This window comes from Amblyomma mixtum, chromosome 5 (assembly GCF_055824585.1).
Source record: "Amblyomma mixtum isolate Tamu chromosome 5, ASM5582458v1, whole genome shotgun sequence".
NCBI classification, from domain to species: domain Eukaryota; kingdom Metazoa; phylum Arthropoda; class Arachnida; order Ixodida; family Ixodidae; genus Amblyomma; species Amblyomma mixtum.
Window position 1 is genome coordinate 137,281,641 of NC_143016.1, and position 19,220 is coordinate 137,300,860.

The 19,220-nt window shown below is 47.4% G+C and overlaps 1 protein-coding gene across 2 annotated transcripts in view; it reads right to left on the bottom strand.

Moving 5' to 3' along the window:
- LOC149343882 (diuretic hormone receptor-like) overlaps positions 1–19,220 on the bottom strand; it is a 193,861-nt gene that overhangs the window by 86,102 nt on the left and 88,539 nt on the right. The window lies entirely within an intron of this gene.

Here is a 19,220-nt window from a genome sequence, read left to right on the forward strand (position 1 = left end):
TAAATGCGTTCGCTCGCTTGCCGCCTCCGTATAGACCTCTTGCATTGCCCAGGGGGCGCTGCGAAAATGGTGCTAAAGAGCGCCCTCTGCCCTCGGCTGGGTAGTACCGGGCTCTGGCGTCTGCTTCGGAAAGCACGTTGGCAGCTAGTATGGACCCGCGACTTTCGCTTGTGCTCTGCCATGGCCTACAGCGAATATCGGGCGCCGAAGATTTTTTCAGGGCTGGCACGCTGTGTAAAGGTAAGAAATTATGCAACGCCAAGTACGTGTACTCTGTTCAAGAAATAATCGGCGAAGTTTCAGCTCGGTGTCATTCGCAAGTGAAGACAGTCGCGTACGAAGTCGAACTTCAGATAAGGTCTGCATGCTTCAAGATTTAAGCGCACCAACGCGATGAAATACTTGCGCTAAACAGACAGGTATACGGGACTGCTCGAGAGCACGACGGTACACGCGGCGCCAGCAGCGGTCTTTCAGCATGCCACGAAACGGTGGGCCTCCTGCAGTCTTTTTTCACTGCATCTCGCTAAACTGCCTGCTTTGTAGTAGCCGCCATCTGTTCCTTCAGCAAATGCTAACATGATGCAGTGCATATATGAGCTCGCCGCCGAATAACGCTGCAGCGCGAGCTCGTGCGCTGCGCTTGATGTCGTTTTCTTGATGTAGCCTTTCATCCTTAAAACGACATCGCTCGAACACGTCCGCTGCTATCAGTGATGCCGCGCTGCCACATACCTGCTGGTTTGAGGTCGACAATGTGCACATTTCACTCTCGACGCTGGGCTGCTCGTAGTGCGCAGCGAATTCGCACCTAATCAACCCGCCCATTTGTGGTCATTTGCACGAACCTGGCCACCTCACCACGTTTCACCGGTCGAATTGTCAATTGTCTCAGTGGCCGGGTCTCTAGTCGTGAACCACCAGCCATGCCTGCTGATATGCCGATTTGCCTTAATAGTGATTATCTGAAGTGAGATGTTGATATGACATATGAATTATACCATGCATTTTTTTTTGTGCTCTTTGATGTGTTGTGCATTCCCTTGATATGATCTCTGAATTATGCTGTTCGTTTCTCACCTTTTGCTGCTTGCTCTGTTGCGCATTCCCTACTGTTTGGTGATTGTCATGGTACACTTTTTTTTGCTGCTTTGCTGCTTGCTTGGTCCAACTGCCGTACTAGACAAGTTGTGTTGTAGAATGCATAAATTCTCATTCTACGCCTGCATATGCGGCTGCTCGCTAAATATACATTTTTTGAGAGAGGTAAGCGCCAGAAGAAGACGAACACAAGGAGGATGAGGCCGGCTGTAGACCGCGGGGAAGATTGTAGGTATACATATGAGGGATGACTGGCATTGTTTTTCTCGTTACCCACAAAGTGGCGACTGCATATCCTGGTGTTCGGCACTGCATCCCACGGTATGCCGTCCGGACTGCATGTGCAAAAAGAACGGATTTCAGCAACGCGGATAACCAAACAAACATCAAGGCAGGCGAAGCAGCCAGCACAACGCGAAGGTTCGCTTACTTAGTGCGTCGAACTGCAGCTATCCAGCGCGCCCGGCGCTCCGCTTCGTGAGACCTTGAAGGAAAACGGTGGAATTTGATACTGGGATTCAGACCTTCTTGCTCGTGGCAGCCCACGACGCAGCAGTAACGACGGAGATGTTTTTGAGACTGAGCGAGGTCTCTCGGGCGGATCGGCGTCGCAGATTCCTTCTGCTGCCTGCATTTCGTCCTAAGGCACACGGAGCGTCGGTTTTCTAAAAACTAAGCCACGGCCACGCTGCGGCGTGGTTGGTCACAAGTGACGAGCCTTGTCGCACTCACAACAGTGCAGAAAAACGTGCGAATCGACGCAAAACGCAGGCTAGAAAGCTGCGCCGTCACAGCCAGGGCTCACTACTACCCAACCTGGTACTACCCAGCCAGCTTTTCCTTGCTGCCACCAGGCGCCGCCACGTTACCGCAAACTCCAGCAAAGCACATGTGTATCTGTTCTCGCTCCGGCGAGCGCGGCTTCGGCCGCTTATCTGTTTTTTGAGCAGCGTCCGCTCCGGCGGACGCAGTTGTTGCTGCGACGCGCGTCTTTCCTTTCGTCTCTCTCCTTCCTCTGATCTTTAACTCTCCTCTATCTGCACGTGGCAGCGGTGGTGGCTTGGCTCGAGCCAGTAGCAGGCCCGTGCAATTTCCTTTTCATCCTTCTCTCAGTCACAACTACAACAACAACGCCTCCGTCGAATATCTGTGGCATTCGGTTTGCAGCCTTCGGGCTGGGGCCGTGTATCTGCATTTTTCAGCCAGCGTCCGTTCCGGTGGACGCGGTTGATGCAACGCGCGTCTTTACTCTTTCTGTTACTCTGTCCTCTTATCTTTAAACTTTCTTCTATCTGCACGTGGCAGCGGTGGTGGCTCGGCTTGAGCCAGTTGGCAGGCCCGTGCACTTTTCCTTTTCGTTCTTCTCTCAGTCGCAACCAACCAACCAACCGCCTCCGTCGATATGCCGCCTGAGAAACAGAAAGGGAGGCTACGTCGGCTTAACGAAGCCAGGAAACGACAACAGGCTTCAAAGACAGATGAAGAACGCGAACAGCGCCTTGCTAAGCGGCGCGCTCAAGACGCTCCTAGACGGGCGCACCGCGCCTTTATCGAAACCGAATCGTCTACAACCGGTGATGATCCCGAATGAAACGCTATGGATGCTTACGCAACCTACAGGTTTAACCAAAGCTAAACCCCAGCAAATTTTTTTTAACTTGTGTCAGCCGAGATATCAAGCTCTACTTGGTTGAGCGGAAAGTTAACATAACCTGGTCGTCTACTTGATCGTGCAAGAAGTATGAGCTCAATATTTTGAACCTCTACGAGAATAAGGGAGGAAAATTGAGAGACGTATTGCTCTCTAAACCAGGTGAACAGGTAGGAGTCTCATATGCGTTCCGTTCTAGGTCGTGCACCCCACCACGCCCAGTCGTTTCCGCCTATCCTGTATTTGCTCCTACCCTACTCTAATCCCCGCTTGGCGTTAAGAAGAAGGCCAACCACTGGTAGAGTAAGTTGCGCGAACCTTACGCTGAAAATAAATTCTGTGGACATACGAGAAATGAAAGAGTGACAGAACATCATGACTTTGAAGCGATAGTCTTAAAGGTGTCGTTCTGCTTCAAATGCGGTGTCGTCGTCGACGTTGTTAGAGAAAAAGGGCCGTGGTTGTGTGGCCACCTTGGCCACCCTGGTACTCACCCAGGTAGCAGGTGGGTCGCACAAGCCCCACCGGTGGCTGCAATGACCATTGAGGGCAGTGGAGCAGCGCTTAACCGCTGCAGCACTCCACCAGAAGTGGTATGAGTACTCCCACGAATAGATGAATGCAAAGTAGAGAATGGCCGATTCTGCATATATAGGAATTAACCTATTAGCGCTATCGCGTAATAAACATAAAATGGAACTTAAGTTCCCCTTCTATTTTTTGTTGTTCAATATATCTTAATCTGTAACATCCGCTTTGGTAAGTTTCTAGTTTCAGTGACAGCGTGCGCATGTAGGTGCTTGAGAAAAAATAGAACGTATGGCTTAGGAACACACATTAAGCCAGCATGCTAACTGCCATACGTCAAAGGTGGAAAAATCGGGCTCGATTTTGAGATATGGCTATACATCGAGCTTATTGAGCAACATAAAATAAACTTGATGAAATGGAGTTAGGTATGCCCTCATTTCACCACTTGCTTCTGGCCTCTGCGCGAACAGTTGAGCGCTTGGCGTAGGTACTGCCCATCTAAGTGCGGGGATAACACCGAGGAATTCAGATGAATATCTTCACATGCCTTAGAAGTGTATTCTGGGGCAACACGGTGGGTGGGCAAGTTGGTGTACAGCTTAGCTCAGACGAAGAAGAAAAGGACCGCCGATGTTGATAAGAAAACGACCCCTCAGCGCTTGTCCACTCGTTCTATTGTCAATATGTGCAGGCTTTTCGCTCTTCATCAAGACTCAGTCGAAGAAGTAAGGCTTTTTGACGGAATAGTTGGTTCATATTCATATTCAGATGTCTTTCCTAGAAATCTTTTTAGAAGAAGAATGTTTCCTTCTAGAGTCCCAGAAGGGCTCCTCGTGATTTTCGCGTACCACGCTATCCACAGCGGAATATAACCAGGCCAAGCTATTTGTGGAACACGATGAGGAGTCTGCTGCTGTGATGGCTCCAATTGCGGGACAATGACCGCTTTCTCGAATATCCAATACCGCCGCCTTACTCAACAGGTGTTAGCAAATAAGCGAGACAGCACTTCCTTGTCCCCTGAGTTCTGCTCAGCTTCATCTTTATTTGAAGCACTATTAGAAGTTGCCTTGACGAGTGTAATTAAGCAGGTCAGCAGGAACTGACGTTATCTTACGTCAGCAATGCGTGGATGCGTTTTATTCTTTTCCTTTATTTTCTGTGTGCACAAGCTTGGTAATGAAAACAGCTTGTCTGTGGTTGCATGGTCGGAGTCACGATGGGTTTAACCTTTCTTCCGAAGCACTACAACACGAGCCACTGGACATGTCAGCTGCGTCGATGCGGCCAAATATGCATCATGTCTTCCAATTCAGTGGCCACAGTATCTCAAGAACAGCGTAGCCTTCGACCTATCCGGCAACACGGTTGAGACTGTCACACAGTCACGCCGCTAAATTCCTCCAGGAGCACAGCCTTAAGTCGGGCCGCAACTTATACACTTCGAAGCAATACCCAAAACAACCCAAAACAACAGCATTTTATACACCATTTTAAGCTCACTGCTTATAAGGAACGCACCTAGTACATTACAGAGACGTAGCAAGAGAGGAGTGCCCATAGCGTTATTTAGCCACGGCCGTGATCATTCCGAGGGCTACCCATCATTCAATTTGGTAGGAAATACTACACTTGACTCAAGTATTTTAACATGCCACTCAAGTGTTTATTCTACTCGTAAAATACTTATTTTGACTTCAGTCTTTCCTATACGAGCGAACCTCTAATGGTTTAAGCACATCGTAGGGTTCTTGTTTGTCGCCGACTCATCTGAAACGTGTTTTTCATGCAATAATTTGCAAAGCGCGCATGACTTGGTACTCTGATGAGGCTGGAGTTTCATTACAAAGTATATATCAAAAGGATGAAGGGCGCACGCCTTGGCTGTGTGCGGCAGAAGTTTCAACTTATGAGCCAAGGTCATCTATTGGCCTTGGCCACAGCCTAAAGCCCTTGACCGATTTGTTAAACCTTTCGAACACGGTCAGCCTCCCAAGAGTCCAGAATTATGACATAGCGATTAATGATTTTGTGTCTTTTTTATGCTATCATGCAAGCCAGAGACCATAGACGCCGGTTTGTTTATTTTAAGTCTATTCAAAGAAGCCAAGTGAGCGAGCTGCTTCGCGCCGATCATGCCAGAGATGTCTCTACACTTTAAAATAAATGCGGCCGTCAGTTCAGAGTTCTGAGATTTTGCGTTGAGTTTCCCGCGCGCATATTTAGCAACACACCAGAGAGATAGCAGTTCTTGCGTGGCGACGAAGCGCTCAGAAGATGATGACCACCCAGCGCAAGAGAGCGAAAAAATGAAGAAAGTGAAACAAGAAAGCTCGTCCCATGGAAACATATTAAAGACAAAAGGAAAAGAAACCCGCGGGAACGATGGAGCGGGGCTTACCGGTAACGAGATAACAAGTGGCTCCTACCATGAGGCTAGTCGTTTTTGGGCTGCAGGTGCGGATTATATGGCTAGTCACGTAACGACCCCATTATGCTTAGCCCGACGTCGAACAGCAAAAAAGGACTGGGGAGGTGCGCGGCCAAAAATGGGTCCACGATGCAAGGCCGGTCCACTGTACCTTACAACGAGCTTAGGTCAGCAACGAAGTGCGTGTGTATGGATCCTATCGCGCTTCACGCTGGTACCTGAGCGGCAGCTGCTTCCTTTCCTTCGCGAGAGAGGGCGAAGGCCACGGCATCAGTTCTTACACCATCCGGGGCGGGGTACAGCTGCTGAATGGCACATGAAAGACGCAGATTATGAGCGGAGAGTTCAGAAGGGCTTCACGAAGAGAAAGAGAGGGGCCGGATTGTAAAGATGTAATTGGGAGATATATGGCGGCAGATCTGAGGAATAAAGGGGCAAAAGACTTCCAATCCCCGTGCATACGAATGCGCACGCCTTTGCAGCTACTTGACTGCATGGCAAGGTGAATAATAAAAAGTGGCGCGCGAGAACTGCAGAGAAGTCGACGACGTCCGTAGTATATTCCTTCACATGTAACAACTTTGCGGAGGTTCTGAGCTTTTGTCATTGTACTCGACCCTGTATGCAGCCGAAGAAGCTCGCCGGATCACCCGTTCGCGGTGTATTCCGTCTGAAGAGCGCATTAGTGCGCATTACGACGACCACGGGAGGCATGTACCCTACGCTCCGGGCGATGTGGTCTGGCTTTGGCGACCGGTTTTTCACTGTACTTGTACCAGAAGGTACGGGCCCATTACTATCGGCCTTATGCCCTTGTGACAGGGTCATTTCGAAGGCCATCGAACCGATAGTCTATCGACTTAAGAGCCCATCGAGCACTGTAACACGGGCGGATCCGATCGCCACGAACTCAATAATCTATCGACTGAACGGAACACCACGAAACTCTATCATGATCTAGAGGGCCTTCTATGGAGGGGGTCTGCGTGCACTCTCGGACGCGTAGCGCATACAGCAACGAGCTGGGGAGTATCATTTCTGAAAAAAACGGGACGTTAGAATATACAACTGACTTTGCGACAAAAACGACAGGCCGCTGCAATCATAATACCATTGTTGCCAGCGGTAAGAAATTACCAGCACCATAGTCTTCAAAATTGAAGAATTATACCATTGTTGCCTGCGGTACAAAACTGCCGACACCACTGCCCCAAAAATTGCATTAATCCTTGTCCAAAAGAACAAAGTTCATTTCAAGAGCCATTGATATTACTGCAACGAATGAACAGTTCGTTATTATTTTTTTCAGGTTAAACTTGTATGCTAACATGCTAACTGCTAGCAATTGCTATAACATGCCTGAAAAACTATTTGCGGCGACGATGGCGCCATAGGCACGCTAGTTTGAAACAATGGGAACTCTCTCCGGTGGTAGAGTTTGCGTTGTAGCATCGGCACAAATCCTTCGAGTTTAGATAGCGATTGAGAATCTCGAAGGCTCTCAACAAGATAGCCTTTGAAATTGCCCGTTTAACAGCAGTATTCTGTTAATGTTTCCATAATAAGTAACCCAACTTAAAGTATTGTACTGCTCGCCGCAGCGTGTCGGCGCTACACAAAGACTGAACTGTGTCCCGTCACTCGTTTGAAGCACTGCCCTTCTCACGAGCCACCGTAACTCGTCCAGTGGACTTCACCTCTGCAATGGGGAAACTGTAATGGCAGCCAAACCGCTAAGACGTTGAAGCCGGATTGGCCTGCTGGAAAAAACGACGATGGCTGGACTGTCTCGCTGTTGGCTTGCCAGGTACTGGGAGATAAAATCAGTCGCCTGACTGCACCCCGTTCGTAGTAAAGGCGTTTACACGCTATAATATAAGTTATATAACGAAACCAAGAGATCGGAAGTAGTTTAGAGGTACGAGGAAATTGCTGTAAAGTTGCTACATTAATCTCGACCGCCTATAAACCCATTTGGGTGAAAAGAAGAACCGAAGTGCGGTTCAAACTGCGTCTTTAGACTCACGACTATCTATTAAGAAAGGCGCAAATTACATCACGGATTCACGAATCTCGGAGCATCCACCACAGACAAGCCACGCGTTTTAATGCATAGCTTTCCGATCTCCGCTCCTAGTTCGGTTCTATGCCTTATTAGGAGAGAAGTCGGCTTCTGAGCAGAGGGATCGTGGCGTCTGGGCCGTCCTCCTATGCCGGCCAAAGAAGTGCCTAAGAAGTCCCTATGATGAAATATGAACAACAATTATGTAGAGCAGAGCGTGATTATTAACTTCTTTCGTTTTAATTCTTAAGCGTACCGCAAACAGTTTCCAACCGACTGTTGCATTCGTATTTCATTTTTTTTTTGTAATGAGGCTGCCGGAATAAGAAAACAAAGGACGTAAAAATGACAGCAAATTGACATAATCCGTCCGGAACTATGAGGGCGCATGCGCTCTAAGAGGTTAAAGATACTGGTCACATTACTGGCTTTAGAAACTGAGGAAAGCCATTGTAGTGTTGCAAAAGCGGTGTCTGTTGTCACTGTGTGGGAATTTGGGCTTCTGACCTTTTTGTTCAGAGCCGCCTTTTTAACTCTGCAATATCGCCGTTGCAGCAACTCTACACTCTGCGTTTATGAAATTTAATAAGGATTCATGGAACAGAGCCCAACGAAACCTTTATTTCCGATATATCAAAAAATAGACAGCACTCATTTCTCACAGTTTCTCTTTTTTTTTTGCGATTCACAGAGCAATCGGATGCGATTAGCCGACAGCAAAGGTGTCGTTGTTGCCTAACGTAATTGCATTTTTTGACCGGCTGAGGAATGCAGTGGCTTTGAGCACTCATTCGTAACTATCGAACCGCTAACTTGCAATGTCGCCACAAGGAACGAGGAGCACAAGTGCAAGAAACAGAAGGAAACCCATCTTTGATCCGCTCGTAGATGTAGTTCTGAGCGAGAACTGCTAAATTTCAGCGCGGCTCGAAAGAGAGGCGACAGCTGGGCGTTCACTTCCCACTATTATTCCTTTTTGCGTTGATTTTCGGTAAACTTCTTTATCTTCGTTCGCGCAGAGAAAGGGGCAACACATGTTTGCCCGTCAAAGAGATGAGCTCTTATTTATCGAACAGTGTTTGCGACATCCGCAATGCCAAAATAGTCGAGCTTAAGCCTTAATTTTTTTCCTTTCATGTTTATAGGACTGCTGGATAATGGATTTCAGAACGAGCCTAAACTTGCCTTGTCTGATATTTGTTTACAAAAAAAAAGATATCCGGCCATCCACTAACTGCTGCTTGCAGTCCGTCTCATCCAGTAAAGTCTCTCTTTCCTAGTCTTTACTAGGCGGATAAAGGGAGTATGAAAGAATAATGCGAACAGAATTTTCGAAGTAGTAGTCAGAAGGGGTGAAACTCCAGGGGCTACACACTGCCACGTTTTGTTTCTTCTCTTTTGGTCGTCTGACAGTAGTAGCTGATCTCCGCGATGTAGGCGGAGAGGAGTGACGTCACCGTGGCCGTGGAATGAAGACGCCCATGATGTCTCTTACTTGTATAAAGACGCCGCGCGCAGATGCCGCACGTGCCGTACTGACAGAGAGCCGACGCCGACAAACGACAGAATACGACGAAGCGTTTGGAACGGACGGGATTTTCGGCTATACAACCACCTCGTAAAAGAAACTATGGCGCGAAGTGGCGCGCGAAGTGGCGAAGCATGTTCCCTGTGACACGGTCATGATCGATGATTATATCAAGCAATAGGATGGCTTACGGTGACTGTTCATCCAGACCAGACATGTTTGTGATGGGTCATTTGCTCCCCCAACACCAACTGCTTGCGTCACCACAGACGGCACGACTAAACAAAAGGAAAATGAAAGCTAACGTTCCCCGATGTACGCAAGGTGCTGCTACAACCCATTCAAGAAATAACACGGGTACCGGTGTGCGTGACTATCCATGCCTTCTTGTGGTAGCAACCGCAAAATAGCATTCATCGCTTTTGATACTACTGAATGCGTCAAAGCGGCAAAGCCGAAATCTTACATTTGCAGTACTCTTTTGTACCTAAGACTTTTGACTCTTTTTCCCATCAAATCTAAGAGGAGCCTGTATGAATGGTTACTGGCTGTTTCGAGACTCCGGAAGTCTGTATAAAAGAGGACTTGAAATGCCCTGCATTAGGGGCGGAATCAAGACTGGTGCGCAAATAACTCAGTGCATGCAATCCTCTCGATGATTCTTAGCGGAGATTGAAGAGAAAGAATACCTGGCATACATTTATGACAATGGTGCCCTGCATACTCGTTAGACTTCTGTCAGTAAAAATGGGCCTCTTTCGCGGCTTATGCGTTACGCATGTATTAGACTAGCAGATCACTAGCCATATTCTTCGGAAATTATGTCGTATGTCATGACTGGGCCCCACATTAGCATCGTGCAACTGAAAGTAGGTTGGGGTAAAGGAGAAATTGGGGTTGTTTGGGATGTACAACGTCCTTGCCCAGCCAAGGATAGCCGCTTAGCCTACCTGACCTTCTTTAAAGGTTTTATCATTAGCCATTTACAATATTTCCTTCGTCTGTCGTCACTAGGTAACACATACCAATTTTATAGGCTCTCTAGACTGACGATTATTTTAATATTCCTATAAAACTTTTCACAGGACAATTTCCTTACACCGTGAGCTTGGCGCATGATGGCCTTAGTTCCCTATGTGCCATAAAACACAACAAACAACAACAACCAATTTATCGCGGTTCGCATCGTGCAACGGTCGAAGGCTGTGGCTTTTGTAACAAATATGAGACACTCTTCGACCTCTCCTCCAAGAGTTAGAAGTCGTGGTAGTCGGTGCGCCGCCGCCATCCGGCAGCCTTCACGAAAGTACCCACCCATCCATTGGCCAATCTTTGCAATATACACAGAGATAGTATCTTGCGAGCACCCGGTCTTAGGCAATCAAATGGAGTTGAACAAGGCGTGACCTGCCGAGGTAGTAGTACCACCACAGCGCCCAGAAACGACGGCCGGGTCCGACGGGCGCACAGACGGTCTCAGGTCTACTCATGTCTCGTCACTGCTTAGCGGGTCGCGCGTGTTTAGTATATTTTGAAGAACCCCGATGTCAGAAATTTCAAATGGCTGTCAGGCCCCCCGAAAGGCACGGAGTGCCAGTTGCTGTTTTTTCCTTTCACTAAAGTTTTTCCAGACTAATCGGAAACGTAAACCCGCTGCCATGCATCGTGACAGCCTCCCAGCATCTCCTCGCAGACAGGAAACCGCGATGCACGAAATGCGGTGGTAATATGTTTTTTTCCTATTGTTCGACTAATCTATTCCACACGTGCCTTTTCCATAAAAAAGAAAAACAAAAATACGCCTTTTCCAGCGTCGTGGGACGGACTGGCCGCAGCCGTGGGCACTTGGCTACGTCCTTCTCTGAAATAATGGTGATTCCGAACAAAGCGCACCTCACCTCTAGTAACATCAGCAGAGGGTATAAGGCGTGGGTTTGAAGGCAAAAACCATAAAAGCACTCACGACCGTAAATATAATGTTCTAAGCAACGCTTTCGTTGACAGCGAGGTTACTTTGGGAGTTTCGCTCAGGGATTTCCCTGGTGGTGGCGCTGCCTGCGCCTTCAGTGAATAGATGGTTCGCCCTGAAATTCTCTCGCGTAAGTGCTCTTCAGATTCGTAAAAAAATAAACAAGCACCAGGCGTAGTAAAGAACAGCAATGTGAAGCTGGACGCCCTTATAAAATCGGCTTTCCGGCCACACATGCCGGTACCTGCACACCATTCGCCGCGCGGCTTGAATCTCCAAAGGGCCCTTGAACTTTACGAGGGCGCCTAGCGCACCAGCTAAGGCGGGTCATTGTTCCGGTGTTTTGACACTTAACGGAGCGTTGAAGCCCTGTGCGACGTTGGCTGTGTGAGGTTGGCGCCCGCAATTTGACAATGATCGCAGGCTCCGGTACAGCTAGGAAGTTAGAAACAGGATTTTTTACGAGTGCATCAAGCTTCGCTGCTGGTATCCTTAAATGTAAGATGAAATGTCTTGTGGAATCCTTAAATCAAAGAATTTTCCTTCAATGCCACAGACTAGGAGAGCCGCACGTAATAAAATGCATTCGCCTTTTGTGCATGAGCGTCGTGAGAACGCTTTTCACGCACTGATAGGCGCTAAATTAGGTGGCTAACAAACATCGAAAACCCCACACACACGTGCGTGTGTGCGTGTGCGTGTGCATGTGTGCGTGTGTGTGTGTGTGTGTGTGTTGTTTTTGCGTCTTGTATTGTTCGTTCCCATGACTAGCACACGAATGAAGTTAAATATGAACCAACTACGCCTATTTGCAACTTAACACCAGTCACTCAGATAGCGGGGAGAAACCATCAGGTAGTTTTCTTTTCTTTCTGCACGCTCTGCAGCGTCGCATTAGCAGTTAAAGTATATTCTATTTGTCAGGAATCCAGAATCGACATATCCGACATCACGTCATAAACGAAAGGATCCTGGAACGGCGACTGGCCAACCAGATTAAATTTCACAGAGAGGGAACGTGACCAATCTGACAATTCACCGTGAAGAAGTGCTGGTTTTATTGACCGGTCAACACAAAACTGTGATGCCTGATTCAAACTCCCTTCGTCAAAAAAAAAAAATGAAAGGTAGGAGGGGGAAGGGAGCGGGGCGCTGATGACTTAAACAGGGTGCTGCCGGCATGCTTTAAGTGCTTATTTTATCGTCTGTATTCTTGCACAGTAGTATATTCTCTGATTTCAATATATTTCGATGTAGTACCCTACTTATTTGCAGCCATGATCTGTTTAAAACGCAGGCTTCCTGGCATAAAGCACATTTCAATGAAGTTAGCGTAGCCAGGAAACGAACACATGCTCTGCCTACGACCCATTTGTATGATACCTGACTGGGCGAAGTGGCGGATCTTACGACGCGACGACGCACGCTTAATCGAATAAAGGAGTGCGTCATGGAAGGCTAGGCGTATCCAACTCGCTGTAGTGTTTTGGAATGACGAAACCCATTGGAGAAATTATACTAGGACCTCACAACGCACTACCACCTGCCGCATCAAAACATCGCTCTGGCACAGCTATTAGAAGGCTCTACGATGTACTTCAACAAACAACCACTGCGCAGCTGCCACTGTACTCGGAACTGCTTTCCTAGAAATGGAGAGAAGGTTGCAAACTGTCGCGGTGCTCTGTGTGCAGCAACTTCCCCGCTGCCGAATCTGGCACCATCTGTGGTAGCTTCGCGTAGCAACACGTGCCTAGAAAGTTTGATTTGACGAAGAAAACTGTTTCAAATGCGAAAACATTACTACTCACATTACGAGAAAAGCCGGCGGTGTGTGGTGATGCGTGTACTTGCAAATGATACAGCAAATCCTAGTGATGACAAGAATAATAGGGCCACGACATCAGGTGCCGCAGAACTCACACAACCAGCCGATCAACGCCATTTCAGGCAATTATACGCATGTCGTTCGTCTATATGAACCCCTGCTGGCTGTCCTCAATGTGGCGCCAGTTTTCACGACTACATTCGTACCACTATTGCGAGCAACCGTTTCTCTTATGGAGTCCTGGAGTGTGTCATACGATTTCCGAGTGCGCATAGCTTACATGTGCTACTCAAGTTGGAGGGTAGCGTGCGACCGGCAGTCGAACTGACGGCATATGCACCTTCAGTTCTGTGGCTTCCCAGACTCTTTACCTCTTCCCTTCAGGCCCAGTTGAGGTGCCCATCGATATGCGAGACAGTTGCTGCCCCATTTTCTTTCGTCAAAACCAAATTTCCTAACGAAATTGTGACGCAACCGTTTGGCATACACCACTGTGGGTGGTGGCATACGATTTCTCGTTGCATATACCATACATCTCTTATTCAGGTTGGCGGCTAGCCTGCGAGAGGTATTCAAACAGAGTGTCCGAGTGTTTCACTCGGACATTAGTAGGTTCAGCCTTTGTGGAATCAGCGCTCGTAGCCGAGTCTTCGTTTCATTACTCTTTGTGCAACGTGCCTTGAGGTCGAACGCTCACGATGGCGTAATAATGCTTCGCCTTCACAGAAGGTAAGCAGTCTTAAGCTTCTTTAGAATTTTTACGCTCACCCATGTAAATGTTGAAAATTGGCAGTTGTGTAAGATATATGCCTTAAACAACCAACTCTCAATATACCCACTGTTTCAGTAGAAGCCTAGAATAGTTAAACCTGGATATAACGACTCCAGGTTTTGGTTACAACTAGCTCTCGCTTGAAGAGTCGGCAGACAAAGCAGAACAAACCAAATAAGAACAAAATAAACTAATATTTCTAGACGAAATCACCTTGAAAATGTTTACCCCCCCCCCCCCCCCCCCCCGCCCTCCTACCCCTCGGCCAACGCAAGTGATAAGAATATAGAAACGTTTTCCGATCACGCTAATAGCGCGACACAGGAAACAGCCCGCACCACTTCTATCGCCGTTCGCACAATGCCAGTAAGAGTGGGGTGGGGAGAAGGGAGAAGGCGAAGTATTGAAGGCACCAAAGCCAGGCTAGACCACCGCGGAGGCACCTCTTTCTTCCAGCATGCTCCCTATCTCGGTCTGCTCGCCTCTGTTTCCCCGGGAAACAGCATCTTTTGACAGATTCCGTGAAACAGATTTCGTTTCCTAGGGTCCCTGGGGAACGAAAAAACGTGAAGGCAATGCTGGCTTTTCGACACAAAAAAAAGAAGCCCTTTATGAAGCTGCCACTCTCAATGTCAGCCATGAACTGAAGCTTTATTCGCAGGGGGAAAAGCGAGAACTACAGCCGATAATTCATTGCTCCAGGAAATGTACATGTATCACCGAAGGCACAAGGAAAATGCCACGCTGTTGAACGCGCAGGGGGTACTTTTCGCTCAACGTAGGGCTTTATGCCGAAGAGACGACCATAGTCTAGTTGCGACCACACTGATAACTAGTTAGGAAAGAGATCACAGCTGCTAGAAAAATTTATTTGAGGTTTCGTAGCTGTGTGTCAGAAAAGGAATGCCCACGTACTACAACAAAAATGGTGGTGTTCTGGCACTTCCTTACCCGGAAATACACAGCCTGATTCGCCTCTAACAAATTCATTCGTAATAAAGGGGACGTCAATGGTTTGAAAAAATTACCGACCGACCACCTTGCTCCCCATTGCGTACAAGGTATTTACAAAGGTAATTGCTACTAGAATCAGGCGAACCTTAGACTTCAATCAACCAAATGACCAGGCCGGCTTTTGTGAAAGCTACTCGACATTGGACGCGACTGTGAGACAACTGGACCGTCACGCTCTCTCTGAAGAAACTCTTCTAGGCGCTAGGGAGAAACGTGCTGATTGGTGGTATGTGACGAAGGCCGTGCTCAAGTTTTTTACGTGAAACAGGCCTGGATACGCGTCTGCGACTGTCTGTGCACTACCTACACGTTTTACGCAGTTTACACGGTTTTCATGTTGAAGGCCCCCTAGAGACAGACTGGCGGGAAACTGAACGCCCACAATGTTGTTCTCAGTGACAGGAAACCAGCTGAAATGCGGCTGATGCGGCGAAGGTCACCTGCGGCTATAACGACTTAACGACTGCAGTGAAGAAATCACAGGCTGCCTTCGACTTCATTATAACCGAGTTCGACAGTAGGTGGAGCCCTACCCGCGGTACAGCAGTCGTGCGGGCAAGGTTATTTTTTTTTGACGATTAAAGATGCCTCAACTACTACCTCCAGGAGGAGCCCCTTTTCGAACATACTTTTTCAAGTTGGAGCCCATCCTCTACACCATCCTATATTTCTGCCCTCACTATGGAGCTAACAGTAACTTGTCTTTACCCCTCCTCTGCAGCAGAACTCACAGCCATTCTTTGCGCACTCTGGTTTACACAGCTTCTGCATTGTGCGACCCGAAAGCGGAAGTACGGTGTCAGGAATCAACGCTGCGACGCGAAATAAACAAATTTATTTCTGAAATCAGGGACACAGCTTGACAGGTCAGCGACTGGCGGTCTACTGTGGCTTTACCAACATACCATAGATTTTATTGTGCGTTACGTCAGTGACAGAGATAAGCCGGTTTCATTGTGAAGGAAGGACACTTAAATGGAAGACTTTGCGATGGCTCGCGGCCACGCTTCGTTCACGGGGAAAGCAAAAAAAAAAATCTTGATGCATATTTCAGTCTGCACAATAGATCTTCCCCGGCTCCTGCATGACTTACATGTTGAGTATACGGCAAAGAGACGTCCCCTTAATGCCCGCTGCGGTAGACTACTTTCCAGAGAAGATATTGCCTTTGGCATCGGTATGGATCACAACGCTAGAACAAGAGGCCTCTCAGGTCCTCTGGTTTGCCGTGTCCTGCGTCCGCTGCGACCGTCCTCTCCATGCCAGTTTCCTAATCTGGCCTCTTCACCCAGTTCCACTTGTTCCTGTAACACGTTTACCGGTTTTTGGTTTCCACTGCAGTAACCTAACACCCTATAGGTTTTTTTATTTTAATATAAGCGCGCACGGACCAATGAATTGCCGACTTGTCGAGCTCGCATCGTTAACGACGACAGTACGATGGCACCGAGCAGATGAGGGAGGAAGATCCTAAAGACGGCACAACTTAGCTACTTTAGCTGCCTCCCGCCCCCTTCCTTCTTCTGCACTCCGCGGTTGCTCAACACGTACCTAACAAGACACAGATGGCGTGTAGGAGATGGTGGAGAAGAATTCTCAGCGTGTGGAATGCAGAGCTTTGACAATTTCAGGAATAGGGGGCACTCGCGCTGCTAAATGCCGCCAACTCGGGTAGCAGGTAATGATTACGCTAGTGGTTTGAACAGGGTGAAGTGAGAAGGAGTGAGATGGAGCGAGACGAATCTCTATGTTCGTTGATATTCGGTAGGCATGGCTTAAGGTCTTACAATAAATGATGAATAAATGGTTTAAATTTAACATAGGTCCAGATGATTTTAGAGATTTACAAAGCGTAGCTTAAAAATATTTTTCTTCTAAATCTTGCCTATATTTTTCTCTCGTTTACGGCACGAATACCGGTGGCAGCTCAGGTTAACACTTCACTTCTTTCGTAACACTTCCATAATGTCACTTTCTCACTCAACTCCTCTCTCGTTTATGCAAGCCAGCACTGTTCTTTTCTATGTAACCCTAATTGCGACACGACGCAAACACGGAGTTTCGCTGTTTCCGTCTTCACAGCTGTCATAGTTCCTTCGCCGTTTGCGACAATTTTATTAGAACGTCGAAATTATTCCCTATTTACAGGGAGCGGATACCCTAAATAGAAAATTTTTTTACTGGTCTCTCTAGCGCAAGCTGTAGAATGCAACGTTGCCTTCTTCCACGCGGTCCTCGCAATCTTCAATGTCATTCACCCTCCGCAAGATGGTCAACAGGACAACAACGATTACGCGTAGGCTAGGACTTAACTACTGCGCAATCAAGTGATCGTTACCGTGTTATTGAGGTAAAAGTTTTTTTTTTTCCAATGCAGCTTACTTATACCCAGCAAATTCAGGACAAAAACATTTTTGAACGGGAGTTTATGAACGAAGTTCTTTATATACTGTAAGATTTGGCTATAACAACCAATACATCCACAGATCTCCCATCGGTAGGCTTGCATTGTTTGCTCTTAAAGTTTTTGCTATCGTCGAACGCGTTCCTCATTGGTTTTTTATGGGAGTCTTAGCTATTCAATGCGAGAGATGGAAAAACTTTAAAAGAAACTTTTTCTACACAACGGAAGAACAAGTCATTACCTTCACTATTTCCATGACACTACCTCCTGTCTCTTCCATAGTCAAAATATATGTCCAAGAATATTGCACATAACTGCCATTCTAAAAAGCCTCAGTTGTGTACGAAAACCGCCGACAGTTCTGGAGCGGTTCTTTCGGGTTGTTTTTTGGCAGAAAAAAAGGGCGCTTGTTACAAGAGACAAAAATGCGCTTGGAACTATCCGTTTAAGTCATGAAGCACCACTCCCTCTTAAGATATGACCAGCGAGCGTATCCTGCTGGCTGTCAATCGTACGTGGCATGTGCCGGAGCTCATTCGCGAACGAAATTATCAATAGAGATGTCCACTTATTAAGTTTGACGTGCGCTGATATTCTTTTTACATGTGGATGTAAAAATGTGGGTGCAGTTTCATTATGGAAAATACTGACAGCTACCAAACACAGCTATAAAAATTGAATTCATTATAAAGTAATGAGTCAAGAACTCCATGATCTGTCAGTTCTTCCCGTCATGTGTGACACATCCTGGGAAAAAAGTTTTAGTACGCCAACGTGTTTGAAACGACGGCCCTGCAACGAGAGAGATAACCATGTAAAGCGAAAAAGAATAAAAGTAAGAAACCATGATCCTGTGTCGTGTGCAACGCAACGCGGCCAGACCGCAGGACGTAAGCATTTGCCAGCACGTTTTGCATGGCTGCTGAACAATGAATTAGAACTATTATTTTGAATTATTATTTTTTAACTGCTGGTGAGGGTTTGTTTCCTCGTTCATTTCGTGTTCCGCAATGATAATGATAACACATTACAGGAGAGCTTCAAATTTGCAAATAAAAAGCAATAAATTGCAGTAGCAGTGTACCCGCCGCGGTGGCTCGTGGTGTGGGTGCTCGGCAGCTGACACTGAGGACGTGGGTGCAATGCGGTTTGTCGTCCACTGAGAAGTGAGGCAGTTACTGCGCCTTTCTTTTCTTAAAAGTCCAGTTATTCATATTTTACTAGATACGAAACTAGCAATGAAACTAGCTGGTAATGAAGAGGATGCAGATTCCTAACTGAAACTCACCTTTGGTGTAAGGGACATAATATAGTTGTTAATATTGTTAGGAGACTCTTCGTATACGCTGATGTTCTCAGAAGACAGAGAGACCATAGGCGTATTGGCTCTCAATCCATTGGTATTCTGAGGCCGTCGACGTTCACCTTTCCAAGATCAGATTTTGAGGTTCGGGGACTGATTGTAAACTAGCGGTAACAATGTGGTGGTTCGAAACGCGAGAACGTACAAAGCCTGTACGTATGCTCGCTATGCGCCAGTACCGACGAGGATGCGATGGTTTCTTGTTTCGCATAGGCTTCACAGTTGTCGTACGCGCACATAAACGCGACGCACGTGGGTATTGCATAGCGACCCCGTGCGGCGCTCTATCGTCATTCGACACGACCGGTCGAGACAGCCCCCACCAAAAGTTGCCCGTTATTTGCTCGCGGTGTTGTAATGCTTGCCTCGGGGCAAAAGATCGATAACGGGATGCGGGTTCTTCGTAGCGTCCGACTACGAGCGTGTAAGAAAAGGCAAAACATGCAACCGTCGCTTCGGGCCTTTGTCGTTCTTTGTGATGCTCTTCTCTTACTCGAATGCCCTGTTCAGTGCGTAGATTGTGGATGCCGGTATTACCGTATTATCCACCCTTCCTTTGTCTCGCC